Source organism: Rhinoderma darwinii, chromosome 1 (genome assembly GCF_050947455.1).
Source record: "Rhinoderma darwinii isolate aRhiDar2 chromosome 1, aRhiDar2.hap1, whole genome shotgun sequence".
NCBI classification, from domain to species: domain Eukaryota; kingdom Metazoa; phylum Chordata; class Amphibia; order Anura; family Rhinodermatidae; genus Rhinoderma; species Rhinoderma darwinii.
In genome coordinates, this window is record NC_134687.1 from 70355448 (window position 1) to 70376530 (window position 21083).

Consider the following 21083-nt stretch of genomic DNA (forward strand, 5'->3'; position numbering starts at 1 on the left):
CCACCTTCGTTTCCCCAATAAACCAGGTCCATCTAGAAAGGGTCCGGTGGCCCCTCATAAAAGGGGGGGTACTGTAAAGGATCTGCCAGACACAGCTTCTGTGTCAACGCCCATAGGTAATCAGTCTGCACCTGCTTCTATGTCTGTGAGACTGACTCCATCTTCCACCACCCAGGATGGCAGGCTTAGGAGTGGGAGAGCCTATCACAGCCTGGCCAGACGGAGCTAGCTCCCGCCCTCTGTCTATTTATACCTGCCTTTCCTGTTCCTCCTTTGCTTGTGATTCTTCTCTGCTGGTTTCCTGGCCCTGCTGCAGCTTCTTGAACTACTGACCCTCTGCTCGTTATTGACCTTGGCTTTACTGACCACTCTTCTGCTCTGCGTTTTTGTACCTCGCTCATCTCCTGGTTTGACTTGGCTCGTTCACCTCGCTTGTTGCTCACGGTGTTCCCGTGGGCAACTTCCCCATTTCCCCGGCTTCTTTGTACCCTTGTCTGTTTGTCTGTCGTGCACCTATTGAGTGTAGGGACCGTCGCCCAGTTGTACCCCGTCGCCTAGGGTGGGTCGTTGCAAGTAGGCAGGGACTGAGTGGCGGGTAGATTAGGGCTCACCTGTCTGTCTCCCTACCCCGGCATTACATGTTGTTTATGTCTGCCTGCTTTCTGTCTGCACTGCTGACACAACCATGTGTAGGAGGCTGTATGGTGGCATCGGACTCCCCTGTGGCTTTGTACTACTTAAACCCAGAGACCTAGTGTGCCGCCGTATGGTGCTTTGTGAGACACGGTATGGTGGAGATGTTCTCCATTAGAAGCGATGCGTCCAGGACAAAGCACCTGTGAATTTTGGCAACCGATGGAGCATACCATTCGTTTTTTTCCTGTGAAATTCCATACAAATTTTTAAAAAAAACTTCATACGCCTCCATATTATGTCAGTGGCATATGGAAGTACAGTAGAGCTTCATCAACTTCTATGAGTGCCCTGTTACGGCTCTGTATAACTTTGAGGTATTGCATATCACATTGTAGTATGAGAAAAAAAAATATTCTACTACTGGTGACGAATATTGGTGTGTAGAGGATCTCATAATGCAGGATCCTCTTCGAATAAGACAAAGGCATAACAAAGAATGCATGACAGTGTCCATGGCACACAAAATATTCTCTTTTAGGAAGAATCGTTCTATTATTTAGCCCCAATTCAAACATTTTCCCAGCAGCATCCAGATAAGTGTGTGGGTTGAATAATACACCTATAGCAATGTGAAGGCTTACCATATAAAGACTTTAAATGAATACTTTTGATGTGTTTAGCCAGCATGTGTATCCAGTGGTGTCTATTTTGTTTGACATTCATTCATAATGTGCTGTAAAATATTAGTTATGTCACCAGGGTGCATGTTCTGCAATTTGGCCAAAGAAACTAAGATAATAAGGAATAGCATAAGAAAGAGCCTAATATCCTATTCTTGTGCAAATACACACTAACATATAAGTTATGAATACACACACAAACATATATAGAGTCTTATGCAGCAAGTGATAGCAATGTCTACATATTTCGCCTTGTTTTAGAATGGTATTCTATATGTTTAAAAGAATTTTTTTATATTATTTATTTAAAAACATGGAAAAAAAATTATATCTATGATACATAGTATCATCTAAGTTAGGGTACATTTAATGGCTCACTTCTCTCTATGTATAGGTGATTGCAGGTGAAGTGCTGTAATTTAAAGAGGTTGTCCACTTTTGTCTTGAGTAGGACCCTTTGAGAATAAGCTGATCACAGGTTGTCCTGCTGGTGGGACCCCAGCAATCAGCTGTGATCTGCATGGGAATCCAGCAGCAAGTGTTTAATTCTACTGCAGTGCCACCACAGGGGAAATGAAGCACTACATGAGGCCTATTGAAAATATTGGACTGTCCATGTAGAACATAGTTGTGTTGGGTACACCAAAGAGAAAGACTGCTCTCCTGCTCTGGCTAATTTATAGAAGTCCTAAATTAGTTTCCCCACTCAGCATGCCATAACAAGGTATTTAAAAATGGGTTTGCTAAACCAGACAACCCCTTTAACAATTTTCTATATAATATGGAAGAGATTTTAAATAAACCAAATTGAATTGTATAAATATCCTCACCCTATATTTAAGATATGGTTGATTTAATCACGGGATTGCAGGATTTAGCTAAAAACCTATAATTTTATTTTCATTACTTTTGTTTTGTATTTTTTTTTTGCCTTACATTACCTTTATTATTTAACTGTGTCATGGTTTATGTACATTTTATAACCTAATTTATTCTATCTATCATGCATAGTTATACCAATAAGTATCGCATGAGATATGATATGACATGACATAGTGTTGTAAAGGGTAGTACATATACTGTATAGCATTTGTTTTATTTGTATATTAGTGTTTATATAGCAACAACTTATTCTACAGCACTGTACAGAGAATTTCTTCAGGCCCTGTCCCACACACTAAAGGCCAACCAACGTAATCTTTGGCAGTGTGGGAAACCTAAGCACCTGTTGAAACCCTATGTAAGCACATGAAGCACGTGCAAACTTTGGTCTTATTCAGGAGGCCCCAATATTGAAGAGCAGTAACACTATCCCCGAAGCTATCATGCTCAGTAAAATTTACCCATCCTATAAGCTCAAAAATCAGAAACATTATAGTATGTATTTATTACACATTGCACATTCACAGTTATATTTTAATTATTATTTTGGCTGAACTGGCTTTCTCTTTAAAATAGATACTGTATACTGAAGTCTAAGGGTATGATAAAATTCCCTTCAATATGCATCCATCATACACATACTGTAATATAATCCGTGATTTTTTTTAAAGTAAAATTATATTTTCCTATGTTTTCTAAAAAAAAAATGGAGAAAAAGTAATAACATTTATAGGTGTGCTGCATTCAAAATTGGAAACAAGCCTTTAAATGGGTAAATTGACCTGTGTCTATATAAACGTGCCTTGCTTAGTGATGGTAAAAAAAAGGCAGAATTGATGGAGAAACATGTTTCCGCAGTGAGTTGCTGCTCTCACTTGGCATCTTGTCAGCAGGTAGCCACTTCCATGGAAGACGAAGGAAATGTGATTTCAAACCTTTATTGATATTTTCCTGGAAATAATTCATTTTGTGCACAAGATTTAATTTCAGGAAATAAATTAGAAGAAATACTGGAGTTTAATTTGCCAGTTAATTTTACATTTGCAGTAGGCTTTTCAAGAATTAACATTTCATCAAATAACATGTTGTGTTGCAAGGCGAGAAGTAATTTTTATGGTTGTAATGGAAATTAAAATACAATTTACTTCAATAGCTGGAAATCTGTGTAAAGCAGTTGTCATGAAGGTGTTTTTCTTAATTGACAGGTATCTTCCATGGTGACAGTGGTGGTCATAGACAGCAGAGAGGCATCGATCATAAAAAGTCTATGATATATGTGTAACGACCAGCAGGTTTGTGGACCGACTGGGTTATTCTTCTGGAATAGCTTATGGGCCACCTCTAAGGGTGTTGTCTAAGCAGACTCTCCGGTCTTCACCCTTTAAGCCCTATACGGGGATCTGGTCTTTGCTGCGGGGTAACTCCCAGTTCGCTATCTCTTGAGGCGGTCCCGGTGAGGTAGCTGCTGACCAAACAGATGCAAGAAAGGCACAGGTAGATGGTACTTTGATGGACGGAGGTTTGACTGCAGATCACGGATGACAGGTTGATAGCAGACAGCGGAAAACAGGCAGGTAGCTGGCAGCTGGACACATGCAGTAATTGAATTACTGCGTGCAGGCTGGTAGTGAATTACTGGGTGCAGGCTGGTAGCAGGTTACTGGACACAGGGTGATAGCGGATTACTGGATGCAGGCTGGTAGCGGATAGCAACAGCAGACAGGATACAGGCTGGTAACAGACAACTGGATACAGGCTGATAACTGGTAGCAATAGCAGACAGGATCAGGTGCATACAGGAACCTTTGCAGGATAACACTAGGTATTTCCAATATTGCTCGGGCACATGGGAGATGGTGAAGGTACCTTAAATAGTCCTGGGGAGCAGCAGGGATAATCGGGTGATTTTTAAACACACCAGAACACAGCGAACACAGTGGACTGCGGGCAGGAGAAGGCAGAAGACGTCGGCGGCTAGTGGGAGTTTTTATTATGTTTACTACTTTTACAAAGGAAAAACTATGTTAAAAAAATATATATCGCCATATCCTGAAAACCATAACTTCTTTATTTTTTTGTCGATTGAGCAGTGTGAGGGCTAATTTTATGAGGAGCAAGCTGTAGTTTTTATTACATTGTTTTTAGCGCTAAGGTGACCAAAAAAACTGCGATTCTGGTTTGTTTTTTTTTTAAAAATTACATTGTCACTATGCAAGTTAATCAATGTTATTGTAGTAGTTCGGACTTTTACGGATGCGGCGATGCCAATTCTGTTTACTTTTTCATTTTTTTACATTACTTTAGAGGATATATGGCAAAAAGGGGTTTTTGAACTTTTAATATTTTTTCATTTTTTGTACACTGAAAAGTTTATTTTTAACACTTTTTACTAGTACTCCTAGGGGATTTGAAACTGTGATCGTCAGATTGCTGGTACAATACACTGCAATACTTATGTATCGTAGTGTATTGTCATTTTTACAGGCTCCTGCTTAACAGGAGCAGAATGAAGGCAGACCTGGGGCCTTCATTATGCCCCCGTGCTGCCATGACAGCCATCTTCACCCTGTGATCGCATCCCGGGGAGCTGATGGGCTGTCGGAGGGGGTTGCCCCTCTTTCTAAGGGCTTAGGTGACGCGGTCGCTATTGATCATGGCATCTAAGTGGTTAAACGGCAAGGATCAGAGTTCTCTCTGTTAATGGCCGTTAGTTCAAGGTGTCAGCTGTAATACACAGCTGACACCCGCAGCCTATGGAGCGGACCCAGCACGTGAGCCCGCTCCATACTTCAACACCCCACCAGGACATACGGGCACGTACTGGTGGGTCAAGAGGTTAAGTAAATAGAAAAAAATAAAAGAAAACACAATTATTTTACTTCACCGGTGGCTAAACTGGGGTGTGAAGTCTAAGGAATCTGCCCATAATTTAGCCTAGAACTCCCACAAGAGGGTATGGTCTTTCCCAATCAGATTTCAGGGTCGCAAAACCCAAAGTAATCACCGTTTGGCTGTTAGGAATGTCTGGAGCAAATGCAGAAGTGGAGTCAAGATTTAAGCCAGGGGTCCAGTATTGTGGACAGTGGTGCAACAAACCAGAGGAGAAGACAGAGACACAACCAAGAAACGGGTCAGGGCTCAATAACCAGGAGGATGGACAACAAGTACCAGGAGACAGAACCAGCTCCTAACTACAGCTCCTGCTCCTACGCGTTTCACCAGGTTTACTGGCTCGTCAGGGAGATATTGAGCATGACAGCGTGACAGATAGTCACTATCTGTCACGCTGTCATGCTCACTATCTCCCTGACGAGGCAGTAAACCTGGTGAAACGCGTAGGAGCAGGAGCTGTAGTTAGAAATACGGACTTTATTACAGGGACAGGTTCAAGAGACAACGGGGTCATTCTTTTTAGAACGGGTGCCCGGTACGTTGTCAACAGTTAGGAATATAATAGGCTATAGGGACAGGTAGAATACCATTGTGTTACTCCCATGATCCTGAGCAATCCAGCTGTAAGTCAAGTGCAACGTCAAAAATGCAGAACAGACAAAGACTAATACTAAGTAAATGTATCTTTTTTTTTTAGTCTGTTTATTTATAAGATTTAGATACAAACACTCGAAATCGCCAAACAATCAGCACAGACAATTAATCGCTATACATCTTAACATTTCAGACATATTTTCACATTACAGATACAAGAAATAAGTTCACCTTATTAACAGTTATCAATTTGCAGTTTGACAATTACCTAGTCAGTAGTGTCAGAGAGAGCACACCAGGCCCAGAGAGGCCCAGATCTTGTCAAATTTCGTAGGACACTTACGATGCTGATAAAGAACTTTTTCATATGGAAGTATACCATTTATCAAAGACTCAGAGCAGGCACCGCAGGCGCCATCCACCTCAACGCAATGGCCTTACGGGCCATAAACAAGGTTTCTTGGAGAAACATTTTCTGGTGGCGGGAGTAGGAGTCATCACCAGTCAAGCAAAAAAGGCAAAACAATGGTTCCCGAGGGAGCTAGGATAAAACTTCCCCCCAAAAGGATTCAATATATAGACACGACCAGATCATATGCCAAAAATTAGCAGCCTCCTGGTGACATCTCAGACATTCAGTAGATGGGATCACTCTCATTCTGTGTAGACGGGTCGGTGTCAGGTAAACACGATGAGTAATATATAACTGCGTGAGCCTGTTATTAGCAGCCGGTGAGACCAAAAGATGGGAAGACAACATATTCCCCCAATCATCATCAGTAAGGAGAGGGAGAACCTCCAGCCATCCCGCCCTAGCGGGTGTGACCCTTTTAGAACATGTTTTCAGCACCAGAAATGAGTAAATACAAGACATACGTCCAAATCTGCCATTGGTACAGAACAGGCTAATGATCTCAAGTGTCTGCAAAGTATGATGGGGATACCCTAGAAATTGCACAGTGAGGGCGTGTCGGAGCTGCAAATATCTGTAGAAGGACCGATGAGAAATTTCATACTTAAGTTGCATTTGCATTTGTTCAAAGATTAACCACAAATCTCCCTCTATCAAGCGTGTGAGATGGGTAATACCAAGTCCCTCTCAGAATTCAGCACCATCAAGCTGCTACAGTTCACAAAACATGGGGTTACGTCATAAGGGCCAAGACACAAGGGGTCCCGTTATTCCTAACAATCTTTTAAGTGTGGTCCATACCTGTTTCGCCACTCGATGCAGTGGAGTAAGCCTGAGTCCCCCTCAAGGTATGTGAGCAAGTCCAACACCCCTCCTACAAAACACTCATCCCACATGAGTCCCCACTGACAACCAGGAGCCCAGATATCTCAGCTGAGAGGCCACATAGTACAAATAGAAATTAGGAAGAGCCATACTCCCCAGCGCTTCAACAGTTCTAGACTAAGTTTAACTCTGGACCCCGTCCAAAGAAAAGATATCAATATACTATCTAATGTAGCAAAAAAGGACCTCGGAACAGGAGTCCAGGTATGCTGAAAAGTATAAAGAAGCTTAGGCAAAATCAAGATCTTAATCAAATGAACCCTCCCAGCAAGAGACAAGGGCAGCTTGCACCATATTGCAGTTTTATCACGAATCCATCCAAGAAGAGGGATTAGATTCAGTCTTACAAAATCAGCAGGAGTAGGAGCAATGACAATGCTCAAATACTTGAAAGTAGGGACCGCCTGCAGAGGGAGGTCCCGAGTCACCACATCCAGCCATGCATCATCTAAGGAATAAATCACTGACTTCCTCCAATTTAATTCGAAGACCCGAGTGACAGCCAAACTCATCTATAATTGACATAGCAGACGTCAAAGAATGTTGAGTATCCTGTAAAAACAGGATCAAGTCATCAGCATATAGTGAAAGCTTTGAGGCAGTCCCTCCACGGGTGAGCCCAAGGACCTCCTCAGAGGTTCTAAGACGGATAGCCAACATCTCAATGGCTAGCGCAAAGAGCGCCGAAGACAGGGGGCATCCCTGCCTGGTACCCCTAAAGAGAGAGAAAGTACCAAATTTTGAAATGCAGGCCCAAAGAAACTCCCACTCCATGGAATCAAAGGCCTTCGCCCCATCAAGAGAAACCAAAACTCTATCCTCAACAGAATCATGCACCACAGAATTGTGTATATGAACTCTCCGAAGATTTATAGAGGTAGATTTGGTAGGCATAAAACACGTTTGATCATCATGTATTATGTCAAGAATAATTTTATTCAAACTCAGGGCCAAAACCTTAGCCAAAATTTTGCAATCCATGTTAATGAGAGATATTGGTCTATACGACCCACATTCCGCACTATCCTTATCAGGTTTAGGAATAACAACTATGGTGGCATCATACATAGACGGAGGTAGACAACCCCTCAGAAATCCTGAATTCTAGGTAGCAAGGAGCTGAGGCACGAGCACCTCACGATAACGGGCATAAACATCCGGGGGGAGGCCATCAGGACCCGGTGCCTTCCCAGAAGGAAGAAGGGAGATAGCCTTGTCAATCTCCTCTATAGTAAGAGGAGCATCAAGAGCCTCTATCTGCACGGGCGTAAGGGAGGGGCATATAAGGGGCAGCAAATAGGCCTTAATGTCACCAGGAGACACATCTAGGATCGAGGTATATAAATGAGGGTAGAAGCGCCGAAACACCTCAAATATGGCTGAGATCGAAGTGACAGCATTCCCATCAACATCCTTAACAGACAGTATAGGAGGTGGAGAATTAGAAGTACTAGCCATATATGCAAGAAGTTTACTAGACCGATTCCCCAACTCAAAAAACCTTTGCTTACAAAAAATTGTTTGCGCTGAGCCTTAACATTCAGGAGTAGATTATACGTTCTTTGCAAACGCCTCCACGCACCAAAATTATCCGGAGTAGGATCAGAGACATAACTCCGCTCCGCCTCGGACAACGCCTCTGCTGCAGACTCCTCAGACTCCCGCGTCTGCCGCTTTACAAATTAAATCGAGGAGCGAAGACAACCGCTCAAATACGCCTTGGCAGCATCCCAAGTCAATAGATTGTCGGCTGGAGATGGATTAGCAATAAACAGCGTCGATAGCTGGTCAGGGATTCTATCAGGCTCAGGAAACTGGGATAACCAGAAGGGATGAAACCGCCAATTACGAGACATAGGAGGCAAGCCAACATCAAGGGAGAACAGCATGGGGGAGTGATCAGATATTCCCCTCTGAAGATACTGAACATCAGCAACGTTAAAGAGGCTCTGTCACCACATTATAAGTTCCCTATCTTGTACATGATGTGATCGGCGCTGTAATGTAGATTACAGCAGTGTATTTTATTTAGAAAAACTATCATTTTTTACGGAGTTATGACCTTTATTAGCTTTATGCTAATGAGTTTCTTAATGAACAACTGGACGTGTTTTACTTTTTGGCCAAGTGGGCATTGTACAGAGGAGTGTATGACGCTGACCAATCAGTGACCAATCAGCGTCATACACTTCTCCCCATTCATTTACACAGCACATAGCGATATAGCTATATCGCTATGTGCAGCCACATAAACACACTATAACAGTACTGCAGTGTCCTGACAATGAATATACATTACCTCCAGCCAGGACGTGATGTGTATTCAGAATCCTGAAACTTCGCTAATACAATCCCGACACTACAGCACAGCAAGCGTAATCTCGCGAGATTACGCTGTAAACTGTCATTTCAAACAAGATTATGCTTGCTGTGCTGTAGTGTCAGGATTCTGTTATCGAAGTGTCAGAATTCTGAATAAACATCACGTCCTGACTGGAGGTAATGTATATTCATTGTCAGGATACTGCAGATACTGCAGTAACGTTATAGTGTCTTTATGTGGCTGCACATAGCGATATAGCTATATCGCTATGTGCTGTGAAAATCAATGGGGAAAAGTGTATGACGCTGATTGGTCCTCTGTACAACGCCCACTTGGCCAAAAAGTAGAACACACCCAGTTGTTCATTAAGAAACTCATTAGCATAAAGCTAATATAGGTCATAATCTACATTACAGCGCCGATCAGATTATGTACAATATAGGCCACTTATAATGTGGTACAGAGCCTCTTTAAGCATAGTGCGAGGAGTACAAAATATATTGTCAATACGGGAGAGAGAGACCGGTGGGCAGGCGAGTAACAGGAATACAGCAATTCCTGAGGATGGAGATGATGCCAAGCGTCACTCCAACCCACTGCATCCAGCCACCCCACAAGCACCGATCTCCCCCCAGGTCGCTCATCCCCCCGCACCCTAGAAAAACTATCCCTCAGTGTATCAGGAATCATATTAAAATCACCCGCACATATCACCTGATGATCCGGATAGGACAGAGAAAAGGCCAAAGCCTGATTTAACACAGACAAATCAGCAGGAGGCGGAATGTACACAAATAGCAGGACTAAAGGATAAGTGTTTACTGTACAGGCTATAAACACAAAACGCCCCTCAGGATCAGACTGGACAGATATAATGTCAAAACGAAGGGTATTACGTACAAGCACCACCACCCCTCGTGAGTAGGATAAATGACACGAGCTATGTAACCATCCCAACCATCTCTTTTTTAGGGAAGGAACTTGCTGTGGCAAAAGATGGGTTTCGAGTAAACACACAATGTCAGGGGAATGAGGCTGCATAAAGGGGAACACCAGATTCCTCTTTAGAGGATTATTCATACCTCTGACATTCCATACCAACAATTTAAGTAGCAGGTTAGCCATTATAAAACAACAGACAGCAAATTAATAGATAGCCATTCAGCCAGACCCAAAGAGCTGCATCAGAGTAATCATTATACACAGCCATGTACATACATTGTAGTAGCAATAGAGAAAAGGCAAACTCATAGCACATAGAGAAATATAGCAGATATCCAAGCAAGATGCACAGTGTAAAAAGCAAAAACAGTTCCATGTCGCCCCAACAACCCACCCCCACCCCTCCTTTACTAACCCCAAAATTGCATAGGTTTGGATCCCGAACAGTCAACATGAGGATTCTAACTAAAGATGTGACAGGGTCGCTGAGGTAACGTCCATCTGAAGATTACAGGAATGTACTCGCAAATCCAGGATAGAAAGGCGAAATCCAGCAGATCTCATACCAGGCAAGTGAAGAATGTCCGCAGACATCAGGAGCAATACATCAGGAGCACACCTCAAGGAACACGAGCCAAAGCCCGCGGAAGGCCATCCAGCCAGGAGGAAACTTCAACAGGACTTTCAAAGAAATGGGCCTTGCCCCCTCCATTGCACCCGCAGACGGGTAGGAAAGGTCATGGAGTATTGAAGATCAGCCTCCCGCAGCCTCTTCTTGACCGCAGTAAGTGAGGCCCTCTTCAACCGAGAAGTCAGGAAAAAAGGAGATGCGTGAATTATCCATAGTGATGTCACCCTTGCTGCACGCCATAGCCAGAATCCTATCTGGGTCTTTGCAATTGAGGAGTCTCATAAGAAAAGCCCGCGGAGGGGTTCTAGGAGGCAGAGGCCTAGTGGGGACCCTGTGGGCCCATTCCACCACAAAGGCCTGAGAGAAGGCATTCTCTCCACAAACAATTAGCGCAGCCAGCGCTCAGCAAATCTCTCCAGATTCTGACCCTCCATCCGCTCCAGCAATCCAACCACCCTCATGTTGTTCCGGCGAAGGCAATTCTCAAGGTCATCCGCCTTGAGTTTCCAGGATTCCGCTGCCACCGCCAAGTTGTCCACCTTTGTAGCAAGCGGCAAGAGTCTATCCTCCACCTCCGAGACGCGTGTCTCAACCTCCGTGGTGCGCTCCCGAAGTGACTGAACATCCTGCCGGAGGAGACCCAAATCCACACGTACCGCCTTAATCTTGCCTGTGAGAGTAGTCTGGCAGGAGGTAATAGCATCCAGCAGCATATGAGAGAGCTGTTACAGTGTAATGTCCGATTTCGCAGGCAAGGGTGTCTCCACGTGGGCAGCCTCCTCCACAGCAGTGGACAAGGTGGCGCCATCTTTCCCTGGCTTGCCGGCGAAGCGTTCCAAAGCCTGTGCCGGCGTAGCAGGGCCGATTTTCACCATCGTAAGCCGCTGGACGAAGACAGGTAAGTAAGAGAGCACTCTAAACGACTTTCCAATAGGTCAGGTCAGAAATGTGAGTCGGGATGGGCAGTCAGGATAACCGATAGACGGAGCTCAGCACACAGACGTCCGCTCACATAGTCAGCTAGGCCACGCCCAAGTAAATGTATCTTAACACACAGACAGATGATACATAGCAGAACCCCTCCCTAAATCTGCCGCCAAACATGACTCCATCAGAGCTAGCCAGTTTCCATGGAAACCTGGATGTCAGATACTTCTATTATCCAATCCTTTATAGAATGCATAGTTTTAAACAAATGTTTTCAAATTATAATTTCTATTCAAAGCAAGGGTGTCTATTTGTGATCAGGAAACTTCTCTTAATTGTTAGGGTATGTGCACACGAGAAGTGGCTTTTACGTCTGAAAAGACAGACTGTTTTCAGGAGAAAACAGCTGCCTCGTTTCAGACATAAATGCTCCTCCTCGCATTTTGCGAGGCTTCTCTGACAGCCGTAAATTTTGAGCTGTGCTTCATTGACTTCAATGAAGAACGGCTCAAATTACGTCTGAAAGAAGTGTCCTGCACTTCTTTTGACGAGGCTGTATTTTTACGCGTCGTCGTTTGACAGCTGTCAAACGACGACGCGTAAATGACAGGTTGTCTGCACAGTACGTCGGCAAACCCATTCAAATGAATGGGCAGATGTTGGCCGACGTATTGTAGCCCTATTTTCAGACGTAAAACGAGACATGATACGCCTCGTTTACATCTGAAAATAGGTCGTGTGAACCCAGCCTGTCTCCCAAAAGAAAGTTTGGATAAATCTAATCCTACAGCGTTAGATTTGCTCTAAAATTTGTGTGATATTAGACAAAATATGATCAAAGGAGAGCAAGAAGAAAGGAATTGCTGAAAATTATTTATTTTTATATTTTTGTATATTTTTTATGATTAGTGTTCCTTTAAATCACACAATTACATCTCTAGCCTGATGTAAGAAGGGGAATAGTCTCCAGAAAAGGGTAGCTTGGCATTAGTTCCTAGTCATGACAGTTCAGACAGATGCCAGCTTGTCAAGCTGGGGAGCAAAACTCCTGGACACATTTTTAAGGAACCTAATCTCAGTTTGTCAAGTCCCAATCCTCATATTAGCGATAATTAAGAGCAGTTTGGAAGACCCAGAAAATAGCCACTCTTATACTGCACCAACATCTTGTAAAAATACACATGCGACAACAAGACAAAAATGGCTTGCTCATGTCATCAAGGAGGAACCAGATCCCCTAGTCTTCTAATGCTAATTTCAAGAATAGCCTGAGGAAGAAGTTAGTCCAACGTCGAAATGCTTAGCCTATATGTCCTATTAAAACCTATGTTGTATAATACAACTTCTTTGTTTGCCTTTATTAAAAAACTATAAATCCAGCAGCGCCTCACCATAGGTCCCCAACCTTTCTCTTATCTAACCTCCTGTAATTGCGGTAACCGCTTCATGGTACCAGACCTGGCTGCAGCTGACTCCTTGGATGATTTTCTGCTTATACCAGAGTTGTGCCTGAGTGTTGCACAACCCCACAAGGTGAGCAATTGTCTCACTCCATTACCTCTGCATATTTGTATCATCGTTTATCTGCACCATGTGGCACCGTGTATTTTTGCTTCTCTCCAATCATCAAGACCTACAATTAGACCTTTTCCTTCTCAGTAAGACTTCAATATTGTACTAAAATTTCTAACAAAACACCCTTTTTGTTATGCCCGTGGTCGCTGACCGCCACCATATCCCACTGCGACCGCAGGCCTCTGGATCCTGACCAGCATCTCCTCCCACAGAGATGCCGGCACACACTACTCTATCCCCTTGCTGTTGCCTGTAGGATACGCGCACACGCTCGTCCCCAGTCTTAAAGGGCCAGCGCGTGCAGCAGGAAATGCACCCCAAGCCAATCCCAGCATACCCGGGACTTTAAAAGGAATGCTGCCCACTTCCACTTTGCCTGAGCAATGTTGTGTTTTCCCAGTGTTTGTCATGCAAATGGTTCCTTAGCTGTATCCTGTATCCAGTATCTGAGTCCATTGTCTAAGACAACTTCTGTGTTCAAGTCCATTGTCTGAGACGACTTCTGTGTTAAAGTCAAGTGTCTGAGACAACTTCACCCTCTGTGTCCAGTGTCCTTGCCAAGTCCATTGTACAAGATGACCTCTGTGTTCAAGTCCATTGTCCGAGACGACTTCTGTGTTCAAGTCTATTGTCGAAAGCTTACTTCTGTGTTCAAGTCCATTGGCGGAGATTACTTCTGTGTTCAAGTCCATTGTCTGAGACGACTTCTGTGTTCAAGTCAAGTGTCTGAGACGACTTCACCATCTGTGTGCGGTGTCCTTGCCAGGTCCATTGTCCGAGACGACTTCTGTGTTCAAGTCCATTATTCGAGACGACTTCTGTGTTCAAATCGAGTATCCGAGACAAGTTCCGATAGTCCGGCACAAGCCAGCTTCCGATGGTCCGGCACCAGCCTGCTTCTGATTATCCGGCATAAGCCAGCAACCCAGGTACTTTCTCCCTAGTGACTGTCATTGACATTTTGTTTGATCAGAAGCTTCTCCACTACAGCGGAGCGGCCCAGTGGGTCCACATACCTCATAGCCATGACCCTTTTGAACCCATAAATTCTATTAGTGTCAAATATATTTCCCTTGAAACGACATTCCTAATTGCTATTACAAGGTGTTTAGAGGAAATCCAGACTCTCTATATTAGGGATCCATATTTGAAGATTACTGCTGACAGAATTATACTAAAACATTACCCAATTTTTCGTCCAAAGTTTATCTCGGACTTCCATAGAAATTAAGAGATTGACCTTCCTTCTTTTTGTACACATTCTAGAATGGAAAGGGGGCAACAATTTCACAGCTTGTATGTAGAAAGAATTGTCCAAAAATTCCTATAGATTACTTCTGAATGGAGAAAGGATTCAATCCTCCTTGTGCAATGTCTGGGAAGAAACAGAGGTCAAAAAGTTTTAAAATGTACTATAGCTAGGTGGATTAGATCTACCCATATAGAGAATTACAGGTCACAAGGTCTTCAAGTTCCAGCAAACATCAAGCCAATTTCACTCAGGCAACGGCTTCATCTTGGGGAGAGAAAGCAGGAGCCACTTTAGAACAGATTTGCAATTTTTAACTGATTTGGCCTTAGAGAGCAACGTTCCCCAGGCTATTGTCCCTCACTAAACTTTTACTCTGGTACATCAATGTGGTGCCGTCATGGGGGATGCTATGGAAAATAGGAATTAGTCTCACCAGTAATTTGGCTTCTATGAGTTCTCCATGACACACATATTTTTCCCTTACAATTGTTTATTCTGTCTGGTATGTGATGTAACATTCTAAATAAAATAGATTTTTAGCATTCTACTGGTGTAGTAATTAGAGAAACACTGTTGAGAGGTTGTGGTACAGGCTTTTTAACCACTACCTACAGAAGTCAAGGATCAATATCCACGTGGTGCCTTCATAAGGGACTCATGGTAACCAAATTACTGGTGAGACTAATTTGTATTTTCCCATTGAAAATGCAACAAAATCCCACACATGAGTTTGCATGACTGGGAGTCAAACAACAAAATGTAATGAGCGAACCTTTGTAAAAACCAAGCTATTGCTCATAATATTGTTTTCTGTCACATACATCTGTATGCATTCCCTTAAATGCTCTATTGTCCTGCCTACAGTAGACATTGAACCATCAAGGCAATAATTTTTAATTCAATATTAGAACCACATTAGGCGTGTGATTAGAGTGTTCATAAATATATTATAAACTGGAAAAATATTTAACTGAACTTAGCTCTTTGAGGACTACTGGGTGTAAGCTACCTGTTCCTGTCCTTTGTTTACATTTAACCATATCCAAATTCACATATCCACTGACACATAAAATCTCCTTATTTAGACCGAGAGCTAAATAACTCATCCTGGGATTCTCTTTACATTCATAACTAGAAGAATGATGGTTTTAAAAATACCTTAATATAACTATTTTTAATTATTTGTCAACCAGTCTGCACCCTATAATCATTTTTCCTGTATATAACATATGCCAGCACATGACAAATAAGTCCTTCATCTCGCTTTGATAAAGATTACAACTACACCTCTCTTATGACCAGTAAGTGAAACCAAGGCCTGTCACATTGAATAAAAAAGTGCAATATACTACAAGATGGCAAGACAGCACTGCCTTAGATGAATGAACTAATGTGACAAATAGAGCAAAAAAGGAAAAGAGAGCTTCTGCAACGGTATTTTATAGCGCATATACTTATATTGATTTCTCTTAGTCAGTTTTATATGCTATTGACATCATTTGATTTTAGTAGGTCATTTATTTTTCTGTTGTTGTAACTATATGTAGAGGCAAAATTGTCAGCCAAGAGCATTACGTGAAATGGTTGAGTTATCTTTAAGTCAGGAACAGCATGGCAGCTGAAAATCAGAGCTCTCTAACCATATCTGAAAGCCAATTCAGTGGAAGGAAACACCCTCTCCCGGGAAGAGGTCTAATTTATTCTTCATGCTTGCTGATTTTTGGACTTATATCAGTACACTGCACACACATCGTCCTGGTTACATGTTAAATGCCTGCTGTCTATTAAATATGAACAGGTACATGAACTTTTAGCAAATGATGTGCAGAGTGGTTCAGCACACTGCAGCAATGTTAAATAAACAAGAACCATAAAGGGATTTTCTGGTTTCAGCAAATTAATATCAGTTTCCGTAGCATTAAAAGTTATACAATTTTCCAAAATACTTTCTGTATTAATTACATACAGTTTTGAAGATGTCTGCTTGTTGTTATTCAGTAGCAAATATTCATTGTTTACTTTTGCTGGATAAAATCCTGTCCATAGTCATGTGATGTACACACAGGTGTACGGCTCGTTACAGTTGCAGTATATGTATCAGGGCTGTGTTTTCTAAAGATTCCAGCACCTGTGTGTACATCACATGACCATGGACAGAACTTTATCCACTAAAAGTACAATAATTGTTCGTACTTAATAACTGCACGCAGAGATCTTGAAAACCGTGAGTAATTAATACAGAAAATTATATAACGCTTAATTATAAAAAACAATAGTATTAATTTGCTGATGCCGTACAACCCCATTAAAGCAAATCTAACAAAAGTCCTGCAGGAAGTGATTTATACATATTTACAAATACTAATTACATAAATGGTTACATTGTAATCTGTTTGTACAATCTGATAGCGTTGGACTGAGTAGTTCATAGATATTGTCATCATAACAGTGGTCATAGATCTGTTCATCTAGTTGAAGATCAGCATTACAGCTATGGTCCTAAAAGAACCAGAAATGATCTGTTTAAATCTTTTGAAACCTCTATGGAACATAATGTTAAAATTCTTATTGTTGATCAGTGTTATGTTAACATTATATCATTGGTTCATTGATAATCAGGGACAGACAGACTATATCTACAACCTGTTCAAATGCACAGTGGCCCAGTAGGTAAGGAGGCCCATTGCCAAATTAAAAAAAACGTAGCAGTGTCGAATTGTCTATTAGATTGCATGTAATGCACTGAGCTAACGGATTTAATAGCTCACAATAACTGGTGGGCAGTTATAGACATAAGCGGGGGTTCTCTATAATTAGCTATTGGAGGGTAAGGCCCTGTTCCCACGGAGTATTTTGCATGGAGAAAAAAATCTGCTGGCAGATTTTTACTTGCCCGCATTTTCTTGCTGCGGTTTTTGCAGCGGTTTTCAGCCACAGCCATTGGGCATCGTGGGCAAAAACGCCATGAAAAACGCTTTCTCTGCCTCCCATTGATTTCAATGGGAGGTCAGAGACGGAACCGCAGGAGATAAAGAGCATACCGCTTTTTTTTTTCCCGTGAGCAGCTAAAAGCGCAAGCGAGAAAAAAAAGCCCAAAACCGCCTCCCATTGAACTCAATGGGTGGCAGTTCCAGGTGTTTTTTGGTGCTGATTCTGACGCAGTTTCCGCGTCAAAATCAGTGCCAAAATATTCTGTGTGAACAGGGACTAAGGGGTCCATATATCGTTCTAGCTTTTGGCACCTCAGCTGTTTTGTCTGCCCCTGTTTACCATTGATCAAGTCAATGGTTATCAGTCAACAATCAGGCATGTTCTAATTCATATAGTTTTGAATAACCATTTTCTCTTTTCATTTTCTCAATAAATGTTAGCTAAACATCCTAAACAATATTAGATATTTTTGTGCATTTTTGTCCTTCTCTAACATTCTCTAACAAAAATCTTGGGCTCCAATATTGGTTGGGTATATGAGAAGTTAAAGAAATTTTTGCATCTTAGACATTTAAGGCTGGTGGCCACATCTATGCGGCAAATGCATGGTGAGGTAGTGATAATAATAATTAGAAGAGCACACAATGTTAAATCCTATTACCCTTTAGGTAGGATGTATGTTATATCAAGCTGGAAATGTATAAGAGATGGGGCTGAACAGTAGATCGACAACAAAATGATAACAATAAACAAAAGCAATTAATCTATAAATACTAATAATAATAATGGGCCTATAGGTTTCAATAATTGTCAAGCAATATATAATATACCTTGGCAAGGTCCTAATACAGACATTTTAGATACTGCATCATCCTTAACCCCTTACCGCACTAGGACGCACCTGGCTAAAAACGGTCATGCTGTCAAAGGACAGGGTGACAGAACTGTGCCATCAACTGTTTATGACAGTTGATCAGCACAGTAAGATGGCAGGGGACCAATGACAGCGGTCCCCGGCCGGGGATTGCTGTAAATTGGTCAGTCACAGCAGACTGACCAATCAGAGCTCCATGAGAGCTCCATCACCGCTGGGTATCGGCTGTCTAACACCCCGCTGTAACGGCCAGGACCGGAGCTAGGCTCCGATCCGGCCAATTAACTTCTTAGATGCAGCGATCAAAGCGATCGCTGCATCTAAATGGCTTCTAGCCTGTTGGTAACCATGATGGTTGCCACGGGCGCGGGTGTCAGCTGTTTGTCACCGCTGACATTCTGCTCTCATGGCCAGGACCGGAGCTAGGCTATTGCTATCACTGCATCTAGGTGGTTAGATCGCACCCTATGGTTGCTATGCAACCGTAGCCTAACAATGGCTATCTAGTACGGAGGCGAAGCCTAATAGGCTTGCTGTCAGTGAATATCTGACAGCTCTAATACACTGCACTATGTAGGTAGTGCAGTGTATTAGAATAGCGATCAGGGCTTCATGCTTGTCCCCTAGTGGGACAAAAAAAAAGTTAAAACAATTTAAAAAAAAATAATAAAAGTTTCACGTTAAAAAAACACTAACAGCCTTATTTCCCATAATAAGTCTTTTATTATAGGAAAAAGCGGAAAACATAAAAAAAAGTACACATATGTGGTATCACCGCATCCGTAACGACACGAACTATAAAAAATATCACGCTATTTTACCATTTACACGCACGGTGAACACCATAAAAAAATAAAATAACAAAATATTCAAGAATCGCTGTTTTTTTAGTCACTATCCCTCCCAAAACAGAATAAAAAAGGGATCTAAAAGTTGCATGTACCCCAAATTATACCATTAAAAACTACAGCCCGTCCCGCAAAAAACAAGAGCTCCCACAGCTTTTTTGACTGAAAAAGAAAAAAGTTATGGCTCTCAGAATATGGTGACACAAAAAATAAATTATTTGAAACTGCTCACAAAATGCTCACTACACCCCTTAAAAAAATGCCTTGATGGGTGCAGTTTCCAAAATGGGGGTCACTACTTGGTCGTTTGTTTTACTATTTGACCCCAGAGCCCTGTCATTGTGGGCTAATGCTGCGAAAATCACCAAAATAGGCCTCACATGCGCCTTTTACTCCTAAGCCCTGTCATATGTCCAGGCAAATGATAAATGCCTTGAGGGGTGTAGTTTACAAAATGGGGTCACTTTTCAGGGTTTTACACTCTACTCTGGTACCTAAGGGAGCTCTGCAAATGCGACATGGCGCCCGTACACTAGTCCAGTGATTTTATTGTGCAGATGCTGCAAAACATAAGAAAAACTATATACATATGGTATTGCCGTAATCGCACCGACCCATATAATAAAGTAAAATTGTTATTCATAGCGCATGACGAACGCCGTAAAAAAAAGAATAAAAAAACATCAGAATTGCAGGTTTTTGGTCACCTTGCGTGCCAAAAAATGAAATAGAAAGTGATCAAAAAATCGCATGTACCCCATAATTGTACCAATGAAATCTACAGATTGTCCTACAACAAATAAGCTCTAACACAGCTCCGGTGGAGAAAAAATAAAAAAGTTCTGGCTCTCAGAATATGGCGATGCAAAATGTGTAGCGTTCCAAAAGCGGATAAGATTGGGCACCATTTATCAGTGCGAAACGGGCCACATATCTATGAATTATTATTTATTTACCCCATTATTATACCCTCTTATTATACCTTGATGTACCCCGCACAGCTTACATATGCCCCCACGTTTTAAACTAAAGTACCAGCAAAACCCCAAACAAAACTACCACTAAGCAAAATCTGCGCTCCAAAAGCCAATTGGCGCTCCCTCCATTCTGAGCCCTGCAGTGTGCCCAAACTGCAGTTTACGTCCACATATATGGCATCACCATACCTGGGAGAACACGCTTAACTGTTTGAGGTATTTGTCTTCAGTGGCACGAACTGGGCACAACATATTGTGCACTAAAATGGCATATCAGTGGAAATTTGCAATTTTCACTTTGCACCATCCACTGAACATTAATTTCTAATAAAAAAAAATTGTGTAGTACCGTGTTAGCCAGAGACAATATGAAATGTTAAATACTTTTGTGTCAAAAAAGACAAAAGTATAATAGGTATGATACCTTTATTGGCTAACCATAAAAGTTCTATATGCAAGCTTTCAGAGCACAGAGGCCCCTTCTTCAGGCAGTTTACAAATGAATGACTTAGAAAAAAGCACAACATTTAGATGTTTGTGTAACATCTAAATGTTGTGCTTTTTTCTAAGTCATTCATTTGTAAACTGCCTGAAGAAGGGGCCTCTGTGCTCTGAAAGCTTGCATATAGAACTTTTATGGTTAGCCAATAAAGGTATCATACCTATTATACTTTTGTCTTTTTTGACACAAAAGTATTTAACATTTCATAATAAAAAAAACAAACCTGTTTGGTCAAAATGCTCACTACACCCCTTAATAAAATGCCTTGAGGGGTGCAGTTTCCAAAATGGGGGTCACTACTTGGTGGTTTGTTTTACTAT

At 42.0% G+C, this 21083-nt stretch overlaps 1 protein-coding gene across 1 annotated transcript in view; it reads left to right on the plus strand.

Moving 5' to 3' along the window:
• Positions 1-21083, plus strand: part of GABRB1 (gamma-aminobutyric acid type A receptor subunit beta1) — a 606042-nt gene that overhangs the window by 523936 nt on the left and 61023 nt on the right. The gene's annotated exons all lie outside the window — the stretch shown is intronic.